Source organism: Pleurodeles waltl, chromosome 5 (assembly GCF_031143425.1).
Source record: "Pleurodeles waltl isolate 20211129_DDA chromosome 5, aPleWal1.hap1.20221129, whole genome shotgun sequence".
NCBI lineage: Eukaryota > Metazoa > Chordata > Amphibia > Caudata > Salamandridae > Pleurodeles > Pleurodeles waltl.
The window spans coordinates 649,854,954-649,874,543 of NC_090444.1; the positions used below are offsets into that span (position 1 = coordinate 649,854,954).

A 19,590-nucleotide genomic window follows, 5' to 3' on the forward strand; every position below is an offset into this window, starting at 1 on the left:
ATTTTTAAGTTCCAACCTTCTAAGAGTTTTGCGTTTTTACCTATCTTTGGTGGTAAAACCCCCATGACACACTTTCCAATTTAAAAGAACATTCAGAATTGAGCTCTATAACAAAATGGAAGAAAATGTTTTTTTCACCAAGATTGAGCATACTCTATGTTAATGCAGCACATATATCACTGCGTTGGTCATGTTTTTCTATTTATTTAGTACACCTAAGATAGTTGGTTGTTGAAATATCATTCCTTAGTCATTTTTCCCAAAACGCTGTGTTAAAGGTAGTTAGAAATCAGGCACAAATCTAATTTGCTTTGGCTAGCTTACCAATTTGATGAATATCTTTATGGTTTTGAGCTAACAATAAAAATCAGACTCAAACAGTTCTGGCACCTGTTACTGCAAATATTCTGCACTCAACATCATGTTCTCTTACAAATCTGGCTGTAAATAGGGGAAAAGTCATGCAAATTGTGCTCACATCTTGAAAAAATATTTACTGTTTTTTAATACTGTATCCCAACATTAAAAGAAGGCCTGTTTATAGCTTGTCCCTTATTGTTAGACTTGGCCCTTTCTGCAGGGTCATCCCTGGACTTTTTGCCGTCACCCGCTTGTTTTCTGACCCTGCTTTTATTGGATTTTAGGACCCTGTGCACTTTACCATTGCTACAGTGGTACTTGTGCTCTCTCTTTAAGACATAGTAGAATTGGTTTATCCATGACTGGCATATTTAATTTACCTGTAAGCCTCTAGTAAAGTGGTAATACATGTATCTAGGGTCTGCAAATTAAATGCTGCTAATGGGTCTGCTGCACTGATTGTGCCTCCCACTTAAGTAGTCCTTCAAACCTGCCTCCGGCCTCCCATTGCAGCCTACATGGGCATTTTTCTGAACTGCTATTTCAACTTTTTGCCAGGCCCAAACTCCCCTTTTTAATGCACATGCCACCCCTAAGGTAGGCCCCGGAGTGCCCAGAGGGCAAGGTTCAGTATATTTAAAAAGTATAACTTGTACATTTAAGTTTTACATGTCCTGGTATGGAAAACTCCTAAATATGTTTTTCAGTACTGTAAGACAGGCTCTTCCCATATGATAATGTTGGAGTTGCCTTATTACATTTAATAAGTGATATATTTTGAATGGGAACAGTTAGCCAGTTCATGTTTGTGGTCTCTGGAATTGTAATGACAATCCTCTCTTATGGTAAAGTTGAATTTTAACTTACAATTTTGAAAAAGCCACTTTTAGAAAGATAGCTTTTTCTTGCCTTAGTCATTTAGGGGGTCATTCCGACCGTGGAGGTCGGCGGTGAAGCGGCGGTAAGACCGCCAACAGGCTGGCGGTATTTATTCTTGTATTCTGACCATGGCGGTTACCGCCATGGCCAGCCGCCGCTTCACCGTTCCGACTGCCACGGCGGTAACGACCGCCGGACTGGAGACCTGGGTCTCCAGCCCGGCGGTCATCACATACCGCCGGCGGTATTCCAACCCGCCTGACCCCGGCTTACCGCCATGGATTTCATGCGGTTTGTGACCGCCATGAAATCCATGGCGGTAAGCACTATCAGTGCCAGGGAATCCCTTCCCTGGCACTGTTAGGGGTCTCCCCCACCCCCAACCCCCACCCCGACTCCCTCCCCTACCCCCCCACCACCCCCAAAAGGGTGCAGGACCCCCATTCCCCACCCCGATCCCCAACATATACATACACATAAACACATACACGCACGCATTCATGCACGCATTCATGCACATACACACACTCCCGCATTCATGCACGCATTCATGCACATACACACACCCCCCGCATTCATGCACATACACACACACCCCCGCATACACGCACGCATTCATGCACATACACACACCCCCCGCATTCATGCACGCATTCATGCACATACACACACACCCCCGCATACACGCACGCATTCATGCACATACACCCCCCCCCCTGCATACACGCACGCATTCACACGCCCTCCTCAACATACACACACGCACACCCCCATGCACGCACACAACACCCCCCACCCCCCTTCCCTAACGGTCGATCACCTTACCTGTCCTGGTGATCCTCCGGGAGGGAACGGGACCCATGGGGGCAGGTCCGCCTCCACCGCCACGCCAACAGAACACCGCCACAGCGAATCACAGATCGTGATTCGCTGGGCGGTGTTCTGTTGGCGTGGCGGTGGAGGTGGAGCTACCTCCACTTCCCCGCCTGCAGCCAGTATGGATGTTGGCGGCGCTTCCTCCGGAAACGGGCGGAGCGCTGCCAACAGTCAGAATGGCCCGTGCGGAAGACCGCCAGCACTGATCTGGTCTTCCGTACGGCGGTCCTTCGGCGGTCTCTTGAAAAGACCTCCGAGGTCGGAATTACCCCCTTAGTGTTCGTCCGGCACTCATTGCTTTAAACATTACTGTAAATAATCTGTGAGGAGCGAAGGTGGTTTGTAACACTGTTTTTCCTCATATTTAAAAATGCTCATATATTGAAAAGCATATATTGGAATTTATTGTTTTGTCCTTGATATGTTTAAAACAACCTATTTTTATAAACCTGTGTCGAGTCTTTTTGTGGTGTGTTCATTGTCTTGCTCTTAGTGTGTTGCAGAAATACTTTACACATCTTTTCTTTAGAAAAGCCTGACTGCTGTGTGTGAGGCTGCCAGAGGGTTGAGCACAGTTTACCGTTTTAGTGTGTAATTGGCTTACCTTGAGTAGAGTGGTGGTTCCTGCCTGTCCTGGGTGCATACCTCAGCCAACCAGGAATCCCATTTCTAACAGGTATCATGGTGCAGCATAATTTGTCATAATGTCAATACCATCCTACACAGAGACTGTTTAATCTTCTCTGTTAATTTTTTTCATGTTCCAGAAAGAGCAACGTAGAGAGTAGGCACCCTTGTCTGGTGCTTCTTGACTACAAAGACATCTGACAGAAAACAAACACAATCTGGCAGTATTGTTCAAGTAGATCAACTGAGCTTTGCCTACATAATTTGGTCTTGTTCCATCAATCGATAAGAATATCACCATTTTACATAGTAAAACACCTTTCAAGTGTCCATGGATAAGAGTACCTTGTGGTTGTTTCAAATATAATATTGATGTTGTACAGGCATTCCCATTTTGTTGCTGTACGAATTGCCCGGACAGTATTCACTTGTCACTCAGTTTTCCAGCCACACTGACATACTTGGATGAGGCACACCTAAACTGATTTATTTTTTATTTTTTATTTTGTTTGGTTCGGAAACAGTACAACTTGTTTTTAGAGTTGTGAGCTGCTTAAGTCGTTCGGACTGAATTTTGCAGAGCCACAACAGGCTTATGTTTGTTTGTGGGTAAATTCAGTCTAAATACAATATTAAGGATACCACAAGGTTTGGAAACCAAATGCCAAGCCTGTTTACCCCACTCTCAGCTCACAGTGACTGCTTTAATCATTTGCACCTCACCTGAGATATCCGGTTGTTTACCGTGTGTAGGCGGGTGTCTTCCACCGTGCCTTCAGACTCCTCCGACTGGCGCCGTTCGCGCACGTCGGAGGTTGGAGTTTGCCATCCCCATGGTAACGTGGGGGCGGCACCGGACGCCTGGGACTCGGATTTCCGGGTCCCGGGTATTGAAAACAGCGACAACGGACTCGGGAGGCGGACGGAGGAGACTTTGGAGGCAACGGCCTCAAAAGACGGAGCCGAGCATCGGGAGGTGGCGCCCGTGGCAGAAGGAGCCAAGGTTGAGAAGCAGGAGCTTCTCAACGGGAGAAGAAGACGCAAGGAGAGAACCGGCCTGCAGGAGACGAGCACTTTCTGCCACGTCCCAGGAGGGACGTGGCTAAACAAGGTACGGTCCGTGTTTAAAGGACAAGCCAGCCCTTACAAACAGGGAACAGTTGAGGAGAGAGCGGGAAGGGAGGAGGAGGTGGGGAAGAGGGGGTTAAACAGAGAAACCACTACTGTTAATTAGAGGAGTAGACAACCTATAACCCTTGGACCTGATTTATAGCAAGAACTACCGGGAAGCACTAAGGGTGTTTTGAGTGCAACACCTGTGTTTCTGTCTCACACACTACCGGGGCACTTTCCCATTATCTCTCCCAATCCTACTTTCGTGTAAAAAAAAATATATATATATATATACGCCCGACTTACCTTCCATTCCACTCCTTTGTTTTCTGGTACACCGGGAGTCCACAACAAGTTGGCGCCAGTCAAGAAAAGGACCTATAAAGAACACCAAAAAGAGAGACATTAAAGAAGACATTGCACGGAAATCTAAAACCACAAGTTTGCACAAAATTCTTAAATAAATATTACCTTCATTTACAATACGTCTCCGAGTCCTTCATACCACCCTCATGCCCCGTAACACTGTGTCTTACCAATTACATATTATTTTACTCTATTGCTCATGGCAGTTAATGTTAGACCCAGGTGTGCGGTCCGCCCCAAGCAAGTTCTCTCTCTGGACTACCAGAGCACAGCTAGCTACCAATTCATTTAACCAGCTGCTCACATGAGTAAAGGTTGAGACATTCAGGTAATTAATTCTCTGTCTCTCTCTCCCACAGGTGAAACAGCTGGTGCTGGACAACTGTTGCTCAGATCACTAATAGATCACGGGGTCACATCAGACTTTAAAAACTTCGAGTTCCTCAGCATGATCAACAATCTCCCCAAGCTGCAAAACGTAAGTACAGGGATACAATAGACATTAGGACCCTCATTAAAAAAGTGGGGGTAAATGCCACTTACCGCGTGCAGAAGACCGCCAACACACGCCGCGGAATTCCGCCACAGCTATTACGACCCACAGCTCAGAATCCACCAAAATCTAGACACCCACACAAGTCCACCACACCAAAGGTCAGTGATAAACTGGCGATAACAAAACCTCCACCGTCACGCCAACAGGAATACGCCCACACTATCACGACCCATGAATCCACGCGGCAGTCTTTCAACCGCGGTATTCCATTGGCGGTACACACCGCAACGCTCAAAATACACACACATTTACAAAACACAACCACATTGGACAGTTCGAAATACACACACCTGATACACATACACACAGCACACCCACACACCCAATACAATATAAAACACACCCCCACATTACCCACAAACCCTTACTACCAGAAATGTTGAAGAAGGCCAGAGAGACAGCAAAGCAAACACAACACCAGCATACCGAGGAACACAACACCATCACACATACACATCCACGCACAAAACACCACACACCCCTAAACATCACCCCACACATCACAACACACACCACCTCACACATCACCCACACCACCCCATGGCACCGCAAAGACACCCCAGGTTTTCTGAGGAGGAGCTCAGGTCATGGTGGAGGAAATCATCCGGGTAGAGCCACAGCTATTCGGATCACAGGTGCAGCACACCACTATAGCTAGGAAGATGGAGCTATGGCGCAGAATAGTGGACAAGGTCAACGCAGTGGGATAGCACCCAAGAACACGGGATGACATCAGGAAGAGGTGGAACGACCTACGGGGGAAGGTGCGTTCCGTGGTCTCACAACACCACATTGCGGTTCAGAGGACTGGCGGCGGACCCCCACCTCCTCCCCCACAACTAACAACATGGGAGGAGCAGGTCTTGACTATACTGCATCCTGAGGGCCTCGGAGAAGTAGCTGGAGGAATGGACTCTGGTAAGTCAAAGCTTTAACTACCATATACCCCACCCTACCTGCATGCTATCACATACCCCCACCCTTGCCCTCACCCCCATCACTCCAACTCCTCACATATGTCCCACTATCACAAACCACACATCCCAACACCAAGCCCTGCATGCAACAACAAAGCATGGTCACCCATCACCAATGCATGTCCACTAGACATACCCACACAGACCCCTAAACAATTATCATACAAGGTCCTACACAGGAATGGAAGCACTGGGGTACAGGGTCACCCACCCATTGCACACCATGGCACACACAGATGCAATAATCAAGCCTTTATACCCCTGCAGGACCCCTACCCAACGTCACCGGACAGGAGGTTCCAGACATGTCCACTCTACCCACAGAAGAGGCCCACAGTGATGACAGCAGCTCTGTCCAACTGGATCTAGATGACCAGCCCGGCCAATCTGGGACCTCGGGACAGTCGGTTCCCCTGACGCAGTCACAGGCCACCATAGAGTCTCCCCCCTCAGGAAACACAGGCATAGCACCCACCCAGCAGGCCCATACCTCTGTCCCCAAGCCACGTCAAGCAGCAGTGTGTCCACCACTACAGGGAACCCAGGCTAACCCACCACCCCAAGAACAGCAGGGACCTGGGGGCAGTGGTAGTGGGCACACGGTTCAGGGGACAGAGGCCCAGGAAAACTGGGGAACTGGGAGGGCTGCTGTGCGACAGGGGGAGGACAGGCCCAGGGAACCCACTCTCCACGAGGCCCTCTCCAACATCATTGGAGCCTACCATCATTCCCAGGAGATGATGACAACGGTACTGGCCAAGTTTCAGGAGACCCAGCAGCTGCAGGAGGAACAGTATTTGGGGTTCAGGGAGGAACTCAAATCCATCAATACCACCCTAGGCACCATTGTAGGGGTGCTGAAGGACCTCGTGAACACCAGGAGGGACACTGTGGCACAACAAGGGGCCCCTGATACTAGCCTGGACGATGATCTGCCCACCACCTCCGCCGGCGCTAGTGGACAGGAGGCACCGCCACAGTACCACGACACCAGCACCCCACCCCCTGCAGATGGAGAACTATCCTGCAAGCGGTCCCTGAGATCCAGGATAAAGACAGAGAACAATGCCAAGACCCCCGTGTGATGCTATTAATTGTGTTTGACCAATGACTTTGTGTTTCACCACTGCGCATATTAGTTGCTCAATGTTCACCAGTAGCACATTGTATGTTTTGTTCATCTTAGCCGCCTATTGGCTTTGACATGGCATTAGCCATTACTTTCTGTATTCAGTTTAGCCACCTATTGGCTTTGACATTGCATTAGCCATTACATTCTGTATTCAGCCTATTGGCTTTGACATGCTGTATTCAGTTTAGCTGCCTATTGGCTTTGACATGATATTAGACATTACATTTTGTATTCAGTTCAGCTGCCTATTGGCTTTGACATGATATTAGACATTACATTCAGCTCAGCTGCCTATTGGCTTTGACATGATATTAGACATTACATTTGATATTTAGATTAGCTGCCTATTGGCTTTAACGTGGAGTTAGACATTGCAGTTGAATCATCGCAGATGTCTGTATTCTTCCAAGCTGTGTTTTTCCACAAGATGGACCAAGTTGTTTTCTTCACACCAGACTAGACCTGATAAGAGAGAGTACATTTGGTGTTTTCCTTTCTGCTCAGGCTTGGGAAGAGGAGAAGTCTAGGAGATCTGGCCAGTCTCCAAAGGCTTGTGTAGTTTTCCCGAGTCTGAGAGGAGGGGGCACGCTTTTGTAAGGATGACTCTGGGCTACAGTGAGTTAGAGTCGAATCTGCTGGACTTCAGGCTGGAACTAGGCGTCAGTTGCCAGTCTCCCGTGTGGGTAGATAATCTCTTTCTCGCAGTTGACCGGAGTCATCAACTTGCAGACCCCAGAAAGATGAAGCTGAAGATAGGTCCTACTTGCTCATACGGTGATGAATTTTGACTTTTATGCTTTGCTATTATAATCATATATTATCTATATGCTGTGTACATTGCAACTGAGAAGTACTGTGATATATTTTGTTTTCTTGCTGCAACTACTTTTACTCTTTTGAACGTGTGCTTGAAATCTATTAATTCGTCTCTCAAGAACTTGTGGGTGGGGAAGAATTAACAATAATAAAGGTCTTCTTTGAACTCAGAAGTGCATTCCAGAGAGGTTCTGTAAGCTCTGATATGAGATTAGTAGGAAAGCAGAACACCCCGCCAAGAAATGAGACCACCCTGAATGTAATCCTTCTGTCCCACTTTGTCACCCTGTCCATCCTTAAACTGCCCTAGCTCCACTTCCTATGCCCCATTGGACAATGCACCTGTGAGACTAATAGACTGGACTCTACCATGGACATTCCTCCACCATCACCCCTGACCATTTTACAACCCCCTCCACTATTTAGCACTTAAATAAACACCCTTAAATCACAAAACAATCTGGAGTCAGTCTGTGCTTTCACAATTGTGTATTTGCAATAACTGAGGGAAATAGCAATGTCCATTGTATTGTCAACATACCTATGTCACACAGCTCTAGTCAATGAGGTAACATAGAAGAGGTCACACAGTGGGACCCACATCTGTGAAATCGAAAGGGAAAGTGACAAATCAGGGTCCATACACTGGGTAAAAGTGACAGACAGAGGAGAGGTCGAACAATTTTATAAGATGTAGGAGGCAGTGATGTCTTCTTACCTGTATCTCACTGGAAGTATTGTTGAATCACGGTGTTTCTGTTGTCTATGTCCTCTTCTTCTGCCTCCTCTTCTTCACTGTCCACAGGCTCCACAGCTGCCACAACACCGCCTTCAGGACCACCCTCCTGCAGAAAAGGCACCTGTCGTCGCAAAGCCAAGTTGTGCAGCATACAGCAGGTCACGATGATCTGGCACACCTTCTTTGGTGAGTAGTACAGGGAACCACCTGTCATATGGAGGCACCTGAACCTGGCCTACAGGAGGCCGAAGGTCCTCTCTATAACCCTCCTAGTTCGCCCATGTGCCTCATTGTTGCGTTCCTCTCCCCTTGTCCTGGGATTCCTCACTGGGGTCAGTAGCCATGACAGGTTCGGGTACCCAGAGTCACCTGCAAATGTCGAGGGACATCTGTTAGACACACATTAACCCTTAGGGACAACCCCAGACAACTATTCACACTGTATAGGGTCCATGTCCTCACCTAATAGCCACACACAGTGTCTCAGGAGTTGCCCCATCACATAAGGGATGCTGCTATCCCTCAAAATGTAAGCGTCATGCACTGAGCTAGGAAACTTGGCGTTCACATGGGAGATGTACTGGTTGGCCAAACACACCATCTGCACATTCATTGAATGGTAACTCTTCCGGTTTCTGTACACCTGTTCACTCCTGCGGGGGGGACCAAGGCCACATGTGTCCCATCAATAACACCTATGATGTTGGGGATATGTCCCAGGGCATAGAAGTTGCCTTTCACTGTAGGCAAATCCTCCACCTGAGGGAAAACGATGTAGCTGCGCATGTGTTTCAGCAGGGCAGACAACACTCTAGACAACCCGTTAGAGAACATTGGCTGTGACATGCCAGATGCAATGGCCACTGTTGTTTGAAAAGACCCACTTGCCAGGAAATGGAGTACTGACAGGACCTGCACTAGAGGGGGGGATTCCTGTGGGATGGCGGATAGCTGACATCAGGTCTGGCTCAAACTGGGCACACAGTTCCTGGATTGTGGCACAATCAAGTCTGTAGATGACTATTACATGCCGCGCTTCCATTGTCGACAGGTCCACCAGCGGTCTGTACACCAGAGGATGCCGCCATCTCCTCACCTGCCCCAGGGGATGTGCTCTATGGATGAGAACAGCGATCAGAGGATCAGCCAACACTGAGTTATGAAATAAACAACTTTATTGCACACATTTGTCAATCCGCTATGTACCTGTCTTAGTGTATGCAAGGCCTATATATGTGTGACGCATTTAAAATGAATGCCATGTAGCCCTCTGAAATGGCGGCTGCCTGACCTGTAATGTGGGACAAGGGGATGTGAGGTAACTGCGCTGGCATTGTACACCGTCGCAGTAGACGAATACCGCAGCGCAATCCTGCATTGGTTAACACTGGACCCTATGGGTCCCAGGAGCCAATGATGATGTACGCCGGCGGTGACGGTACGCACTGCTATGGATGTGGCTGCCATTTTCTATCTGTTCATTCACTTGATACCTGATCTTCGACAGGAGAGGACCTACACTACAAGTGCTGCTGTGACCTCAGTCTGGAAGCGACAATGGCTCAAGTGTCTGGGGAAAGGGCCCCTGCCTTCACATCGGAGGAGTTGGAGAAACTAGTGGATGGGGTCCTCCCCCAGTACACGCTACTCTACGGTCCTCCATACAAACAGGTGAGTACACTGTGAGCATGCTTTATGGGCAATGCCTGTTTGTAGTGGTGTGGATGTGAGATAAGGGGGGAATGAGGCATGCGTGAAACAACGGTGAGTGGATGTGCGTCAGGGCAAGGGTGGGAACGTGGGCCAATGACTGTGACGGTCCGGACGGTTATTGTTTTTCCTTTTCCCCTGTACTATTCCTCTAGGTCAGCGCCCACCAGAAGAAGGATATTTGGCGTGCCATCGCCAAGGACGTCCGGGCCCTGGGGGTCCACCACAGACGGAGCACCCACTGCTGGAAAAGATGGGAGGACATTTGCCGCTGGAGCAAGAAGACGGCAGAGGCCCAGCTGGGGATGGCCTCCCAACGTGGGAGGAGTGCCCGTTGTACCATGACCCCCCTGATGTTAAGGATCCTGGCAGTGGCGTATCCGGAGTTGGATGGGCACTTGAGGGCATCACAGAAGCCACAAGGGGGTGAGTACACTCACATCCATCTGATTCAGCGCGAATTGGAGGTGTCTGTATGGGGGAGGTGGGCTGTGGGTTCCCCTAGGCTAGGGCGAGCCTTGTAGGCAAGGACCCTTTGTGAGGCAGGCTCAGTGGCATCCCATCCCCACCAGTGGTAAGAGCCATCTACACCTAGTCAGGCTCCTGTGACTTGCATATGTGCATCAATCGGGCATAGGCCTTGTACCCCATGTCCCTGTGATCAATTAGGGAACTCAAAGTGCATGGAGTAGTGCAGAGGGCTGCTGTGTCTGTAGTGTCCACCAACAGTAGCGGTATTGCATGCACTGAACATGTCTTTCTACTTTCTTTCCTCCCCTCTTTGTGGTCTCCCTGTTCTTGTGTGCATTAGCATCATCGGGCGGAGGAGCTGTGCCACCGGAGCAGGAGGGAGCTGCATCCCACATGGCCCTGGAGGGTGAGACTATGGACTCAGAATTCACCAGTGGGACGGGGGCGAGGGGACAGGAGCTGAGACCAGCGACACCAACTCCTCCTCCGATACGAGCTCCCTTGCGGTGGCGGGACCCTCTGTGCCCACCACATCTACAGGTACAGCCGCCACACCTCCTACCAGCACCGCCCTCCCAGCAGCCTCTCAGCATGTGCCCCGTGGCCGCTCACCCAGGAGGGTGGGCATCTCCTTCGCCCCAGGCACCTCAGGCCCTGCCCCAGTTAGCCCTGCTGCCCTCAGTGAGGAGGCCATTGACCTCCTCAGATCCCTCACTGTTGGGCAGTCTACCATTCTGAATGCCATCCAGGGCGTAGAGAGGCAGTTGCAACAGACAAATGCATACCTGGGGGGCATTCATTCTGGCCAGGCAGCCCAACAGTGAGCATTTCAGACTCTGGCCTCAGCACTGATGGCAGCCATTGTCCCTGTGTCCAACCTCCCCCCTCCAACTTCTTCCACCCAGACCCAATCCCTAGTACCTCAGCCTATCCCAAGCACACCATCAGACCAGCATGCACACACGTCAACACACAAGGGTAGCTCTGGCAAACATAAGCACCACACATCCCACAGGCACTCACACAAGCATCATACCCATGCACACATACCAACATCCACTGCCTCCACTGTGTCCCCCTCCCCCACGTCTCCCTCCTCCCTCCCTGTCACGTCTCCACTCACACCTGCATGCACTACATCTTCAGCCACTACCTCCATCACCCACACCGCTCACGTGCACTCACCACCCCCACTACCATTCACACATCCCCTGTGTCCTCGCCCAGTGTGTCTGTGAGCCCTCCTCCCAAACTACACAAACGCAGTCACACACCCACCCAACAGCCATCCACCTCACGACAGCCTCCAGCCCATGCACCTTCACCCAAAGTCAGCAAACGAACACCTCCTACAACCACTACCTCTTCCTCCACTCCCAAACCCACTCCATCTACCCATCCCAGTGTGTCTAAAATACTTTTGCTGTCAAACTTTGACCTCTTTCCTTCACCTCCCCCACCCCTTCCGTCCCTTAGGGCCCACCTCTCCAGGTCCCAACCCAGCACCTCAGCCACCACATCACCAGGAAAAGTGGTGCCAGCAGTAACCGGCTTCTGGAGTGCGCTAAGCAGCAGGGCAGCCAGTGTCCCCAAGGAGCAAGGCCAAGGACATTCCCCCACCTCCAAAACAAAAGAAATTGCCCACAGCCCGGAGGGAGAAGGCCAAAACACCTGCCACCAAGGGCTCAGCCACGACAACAGTTGGGAGTGGCAAGGTGGGGAAGTGCCAGAGAAAGAAAGGGAAGTCGCCGCCAACCTGTACGGCGGACAAGACTGCCACCGGCACCACCACTTGCACTGCCGCCACGGGCACCGCCGCCAGCACCCAGGATACTGTGCCCTTCACCTGCACCGCAGACACTGTGCCCTTCAGCAGCAGCAAGCTCATTGAGGCCGCCACCAGCACTGCCGCTCAGGACACCGCCGCCAGCAGCAAGCTCAGTGAGGCCGCCACCAGCACCGCCGCTCAGGACACCGCCACAAGCAGCGGACACCATCGCCAGCAGCAAGCTCAGTGAGCCCCCCACCAGCACCGCCGCTCAGGACACCGCCGCCAGCACCAAGCTCAGTGAGGCCGCGACCAGCACTGCCGCTCAGGACACCGCTGCCAGCAGCAAGCTCAGTGAGCCCCCACCAGCACCACCGCTCAAGACACTGCCGCCAGCAGCATGCTCAATGAGCGCCCCACCAGCAAAGCTGCTCAGGACACAGCCGCCAGCAGCACGCTCAGTGAGCCCCCCACCAGCACCGCTACCAAATGAGCGCCGCAAGCACCCCCGCTACTGAGCCCTCCGCCAGCACCGCCAGCGGCCACGCCACATCCTGTGCCAGTGGCACCACCGCAGACATGGCTGCCATCCCCAGTGGTCAGTCGTACGAGGCTGGTGGTCAGTTCCAGGAGCCTGGACAGCTTCCATGTTACCCCACCGTCAGTGGAGTGTCAGATCCACTACCTCTGTCCTTGGCAGGATGAAGCACTCTGGGCACAAAGCCTCCTCCAGAACCAGTGGAGTATCACATCCACTACCTCAGTCCTTGGCAGGATGAAGCACTCTGGGCACAACGCCCCCTCCAGAACCAGTGGAGTGTCACATCCACTACCTCAGTCCTTGGCAGGATGAAGCACTCTGGGCACAAAGTCCCCTCCAGAACCAGTGCAGTATCATATCCACTACCTCAGTCCTTGGCAGGATGAAGCACTCTGGGCACGAAGCCCCCTCCAGAACCAGTGGAGACTGTTATCCACTTGAGAGACTGTGGCTTTGCACTCCCCAGGTTGAAGCAGTGGGCAAAGCACCCACTGGAGAGACTTGAGAGACTGTGGCTTTGCACTCCCCAGGATAAAGCAGTGGGCAAAGCACCCACTGGAGAGACTTGTGATACTGGGTTTGCACTCCCCAGGATAAAGCTGTGGGCAAAGCACCCACTGGAGAGACTTGTGAGACTGTGGCTTTGCACTCCCCAGGATACATCAATGGGCATGGATCCCCCTCGTGGAGCTGGCGTCGTGCACTCATCCGGCTGAGGTGCCCTCCCTTCCCTTCCTCCTGAGGTGCCTGTTTTATTTCGATCTGATGCCCCTGCAGTGTTCTCTCCGTTTGGATCGGGTATCTTGTGTGTGCCTCGCCCATGCATTTTAGGCCCAGTGGTCCACGGACTATGTAGGTGCAGTACATGGATTTGAATTCTTGGTGTACATATTTGTTAATAGTGTATATATATTTTTGAGTAATGGATTTTTCATGATTACAATCGTTCATCTCATTTCCTTTTGTCCTTGCATTCTTCCAGGGGGGTTTGGGGAAATGTAACGTTTCAGCATGTATTGGTGTGTGTGTTGTGTGTGGGGGTGTTGCGTGTGTGTGTCACTCTCTTTTCCCTCCCCCCTCCCCTGTGTCGTAGGTGCAGTACTCACAGTGGTCGTCGCTGCCGTCGGTCGTGCTCCTGGTAGAGGAGCAGGAAGACTATCGCAGGGAGAATTTGGAGTTCCGGCTCCATGGCGTCCTGGTTCCTCGTGGGGTGTGTAGGGGTGAGAGTTTTCCCTTCCAAGTCCTGTTTCCGCCGTGTTTTTGTTCATGTTGAATCCGCCCTGGAAAAGGTGGCGGATTGGCCTCTCATAATGGTGTGGGCGGTACATTGTCTTCCGCCTGCCTGTGGCGGTCGGAGTGTTAAAGTGGCTGTCTATGTTGGCGGTTTCCGCCGCGGTCATAATTCAATTTAGTTTTACCGCCAGCCTGTTGGCGGTCTTACCGCCGCTTTAACACCGACCGCCAGGGTTGTAATGAGGGCCTAGGTTTCAGCACTTGTGATGGCATGTATGCCCTGCAATGTAACCTTCATAATGTTCGTAGTAATGTTGGGTTATCCTAATTGTCAATTTAAAAATACCTGCAACTTTATTTATGAAATATGGATATCATACCGCTACAAATGTACTGGTGTTAAAAGTAAGTGGGTCCCTGTGATAGTAAGGCTGTTACAGTGTGTTGTATTTTTATTTACTATTTGGAACTAAGTGATAACAGGATCTCCAGGAGTATTGAAGTCTTGGCAGAGCGGAATCCATGTCTGTAGGAGGCTGGCCTGGCTAATAGTGGGAACCTTGCGGTACTTACTCCTTGTGCCAGGTCCAGTTATCCCTTATTAGTAGCTTAGAGGTGTTCCAGCAGCTTAGGTTGATAGAGGTAGCTATAGCAAAGCAGCTTAGGCTGAACTAGGAGACATGCAAAGCTCCTACTATACCACTATATCACTTAGTACTATATCATAAGAAAACACAATACTCAGAGTTACTAAAAATAAAGGTACTTTATTTTAGTGATAATATGCCAAAAGTATCTCAGAGGATATACTCCTTAGGGGGTAAGCAATATACACAAAATATACACACACACCAAAGTCAGGTAAGTAAACAGTTAGAAGAGTAGTGCAAACAGTGTAGAACACAATAGAATGCAATAGGAGACAATAGGCCTAGGGGCAACACAAACCATATAGTCCAAAAGTGGAATGCGAACCACGAATGGACCCCAGGCCTAGTGTAGTGTGTAGAGGGTCACTGGGAGTGTAAGAAAACAATAAGGGTGTCTAAGATACCCCATCCCAAGACCCTGAAAAGTAGGAGTAAAGTTACCCTACTACTCCAGAAAGTCAGTAAACTCGAGATAGGGGATTCTGCAAGGACAACAACTGACTTCAAAGCACTGAAGACAGATTCCTGGACCTGAGGACCTGTAAAGGAAGGGGACCAAATCCAAAAGTCACGCAAATGTCCAGGGGGGGTAGGAGCCCACTAAACCCCGAATGAAGGTGAAAAAGGGCTGCCTCCAGGTGGAAGAAGCCAAAGATTCTGCAACAACGGAAAGTGCCAGGAACTTCTCCTTTGGTCAGAAGATGTCCCATGGCGTGCTGGAGGATGCAGAGTTGTTTCCAAGCAGAAAGACCGCAAACAAGCCGTGCAACCTGCGGTTGAAGGTTTTGGGTGCCCAGAAAAGACCAGGAGGTCGCCCCTTGGAGGAGGAGACAGAGGGGGCACTCAGCAACACAGAGAGCCCACACAGAAGCAGGTAGCACCCACAGAAGCACCTGAAGAGGCATTCAGAAGATCTGAGCACAGCAGTCGACTCAGCACGACAAAAGAGGGTCCCACGAAGTCAGAGTCCAACTCAGCGAGTTGGGCAATGCAGGGCAGAGTGGTGGGGACCTGGGCTAGAGTGTGCATGAAGAAAGTCTTGCAAAAGTGCACAGAAGCCCTAGCAGCTGCAGTTCACGCAGTGCACAGGAATACTGTCTGGCGTGTGGAGGCAAGGACTTACCTCCACCAAATTTGGACAGAAGGGCCACTGGACTGTCAGGGACACTTGGATCCAGTTCCTGTGCTCCAGGGACCACGCTCATCAAGATGAGAGGGGGCCCAGAGGACTGGTGATACAGAAGTTTGGTGCCTGGCAAGGGGAAAATTCCATCGACCCACTGGAGATTTCTTCTTGGCTTTCAGAGCAAGATGAGGGCAGAGAGCCCTCAGAGCATGCACCACCAGGAAACAGTCGAGAAAGCCGGCAGGATGAGGCGCTACGATGTTGCTGGTAGTCTTCTTGCTACTTTCTTGCGGTTTTGCAAGCGTCCTGGAGCAGTCAGCAGTCGATCCTTGGCAGAGGTCGAAGAGGGAAGTGCAGAGGAACTCTGGAGAGCTCTTGCATTCGTTATCTGGTGAGATGCCCACAGGAGAAACCCTAAATAGCCCTCAGAGGAGGATTGGCTACAGAGAAAGGTAAGCACCTATCAGGAGAGGTCTCTGACGTCACCTGCTGGCACTGGCCACTCAGAGCTGTCCATTGTGCCATCACACCTCTGCATTCAAGATGGCAGAGGTCTGGGACACACGGGAGGAGCTCTGGGCACCTCCCCTGGGAGGTGCTGGTCAGGAGAGTAGTCACTCCCCATTCCTTTGTCCAGTTTCACGCCAGAGCAGAGCTGGGGGGATCCCTGAACCGGTGTAGACTGGCTTATGCAAGGAGGGCACCCTCTGTGCCCTTGAAAGCATTTCCAGAGGCCAGGAGAGGCTGTTCCTCTCAGGCCCTTCACACCTATTTCCAAAGGGAGAGGGTGTAACACCCTCTCTCAGAGGAAATCCTTTGTTCTGCCTTCCTGGGACTGGGGTGCCCAGGCCCCAGGGGGGTGCAGAAACACGTCTGAAGGTTGGCAGCAGCGGTAGATGCAGAGAAAACCCCAGAAAGTTAATTTGGCAGTACCCGGGCTCTATGCTGGAGACCCGGGGATGCATGGAATTGTCCCCCCAATACCAGAATGGTATTGGGGTGACAATTCCATGATCCTACACATGTTACATGGCCATGTTCGGAGTTACCATTGTGACGCTACATATAGTGCACATGTGTAATGGTGTCCCCGCACTCACAAAGTCTGGGGAAATTGCCCTGAACAATGTGGGGGCACCTTGGCTATTGCTAAGTGAGGGTTAGACATATAGGTGACTTATAAGTTACTTAAGTGCAGTGTAGAATGGCTGTGAAATAACATGGATGTTATTTCACTCAGGCTGCCATGGCAGTCCTGTGTAAGAATTGTCTGAGCTCCCTATGGGTGGCAAAAGGAATGCTGCAGCCCATAGGGATCTCCTGGAACCCCAATACCCTGGGTACCTAGGTACCATATACTAGGGAATTATAAGGGTGTTCCAGTGTGCCAATCAGAATTGGTAAAATTAGTCACTAGCCTGCAGTGACAATTTTAAAGGCAGAGAGAGCATAAACACTGAGGTTCTGGTTAGCAGAGCCTCAGTTATACAGTTAGGCACCACACAGGGAACACATACAGGGCACACTTTATGAGCACTGGGTTCCTGGCTAGCAGGATCCCAGTGACACATAGGCAAAAACAAACATACATACATTAAAAATGGGGGTAACATGCCAGGCAAGATGGTACTTTCCTACAGTGTCTCACACATTTTAACCTGAGTGGCAACAAAATAGAGGACATAAACACAATGGAGCCTCTAGTAAGTGCAACAGTGCATACCCGACCCAGCATTGAGGTTGCTATAAAATATGGCCAGGTTGTGACTGTAGCAATTTGTCTACCTGTGAACGGACCAGTTAATAAAGTAGAAACATTCTCTGATTGCAGGAATACAATGGTTTTGATATTCTTTCGAGTGTGAAACAGAATTAGCTCAGCGACAATCCAAAACAATCTGCCCCACTCCAATGCAAAATAACCTGCCCCTCTCCAATCCCAAAAACATTGTCTCACACCAATCTAAAACAATCTGATCAAATCCACTCCACCTCATACCACTTAACCTCAGTCCACTTCAGCCCATTCAGTCTACTCTACCCCAATCCAATCTACTCCAGTTTAGACTACCCTACTCAGTCAATTTCACTCCTATCAAATTCACCCCACCCCAATCTAACCCATTTCAATCAAACCACTCCAATCTAATCCACTTCATGCACTCCACAAGCTTCAGTTTGGAGGTAAGTACAGAAACAGTACTTTACATATATATAACCAGAACTTTGAATGGAATCGACAAAAAACGATTTTAAAAGTGGACACTGTGCAATTTTCAACAGCTCCTGGGGGGAAGAAAAGATAATACAGTTTTGCAGGTAAGTACACAACTTACAGTTCCTGTCTCCAGGTTTTAGGTAGTCCACTGCTGGGGGTTCAAGTTAACCCCAAACACCCACCACCAGCACCACTGGGCCGGTCAGGTGCAGAGTTCAAAGAGGAGCCAACTTAACATGGCCTCCTATGGAGACAGGGGGCACTCTGAACTTTGTCTGCTGGCAGGTAAGTACTAACGGTTTCAGAGGGCAGAATGGGGAGGTTTAGAAGATCACTGGTGGGGCCCCAAGTAGGCACCAAACCCACATCCTCAGTGGCAGAGTGCAAACAGGGCATTGGATCTTCAATGCACCTCTATGAGGGGACCCCGGGGGTCACTCAGACGCTGCAGGTGAGGTTCAGGGGGCTTCTTGGGCAACCCACAGGCTGGACAGGGAGGAGGGCCGCCTGCTGGACGATGCTGCACCAGGGGTCGGAGTCTCCAAGGCCTGGGAGTTGCGGGTGCCATGGTTCTATTGGCATCGGATATCTTTGTCCAGGGCTTTCGCGATCCTCTCTGACTAGTTGGGCCCCTTGGACACAGGCCGTAGGCGTCGGGTGCAGAGTGGTTAGGACACACGCATTCAGTGTGAGGTTGGAGTCCTTAGAAGCAGTTACTTCTCTTCTTCTTTTAGACAGAGCCATTGTCTAAGGGAGTTCCTGGTCCTTTTGGGTGCAGTATGGTCCTCTGGCGCTTGGCAGAGGTAGCTGATCCCGTTGGATGCGTCGCTGTTGTTCTGCAGGTTCTTTGAAGCAGGAGACAGGCCAGTAGGGCTCGGGCCAAGTCAGTTGTCGTCTTCTTTCCTTCTCTGCTGGGGTTTCAGCGAAGCAGTCCTTCTTCTCGTCAGGTCGACAGGAATCTGAGCTGAGTTCAGGGAAGCCCTTAAATACAAGATTTAGGGGCGTTACGGGGTCAGTGTCTACTGTCCCTGAGGGTGGCTACACCCTTCCTGTGACCACTCCCTTCGGGGAGGGGGGCACAAACCTAACCCTATTGGTCCCTGTCCTCCAAACCAAGATGGAGGATTCTGCAGGGAGGGGGTCACCTCACCTCTGGACAACTTAATTTTCTGACCAAGATATGGTGATATTGATTAGGAAGTCCCCACTATTCCCGGTGGAGCAACTTTAGCTGGATACTTTCGGAACCTATGCAGCAGCTCAGGGAACATGGGGCGGGACAACAGTGACCCTGATTAGTGCTTATGCCCACCCCTCATCCCCGACTTCAAGCGTATACACTAATTAACCTCACCAATAATCTACTTGAAATGCAATCTGCGCTACATATAGTGGGAGATGATTTTCAATAACGAGATGACCCCCTGACATA

General features: G+C 50.5%; 1 long non-coding RNA gene across 1 annotated transcript in view; it reads right to left on the reverse strand.

Annotated features, from left to right (window-relative positions):
* LOC138295904 (uncharacterized) overlaps positions 1-19,590 on the reverse strand; it is a 72,882-nt gene that overhangs the window by 34,657 nt on the left and 18,635 nt on the right. The window contains exon 2 of the long non-coding RNA XR_011203711.1: positions 4,162-4,233. This is a non-coding gene — a long non-coding RNA (uncharacterized lncRNA). The remainder of the gene's footprint in view (positions 1-4,161; positions 4,234-19,590) is intronic.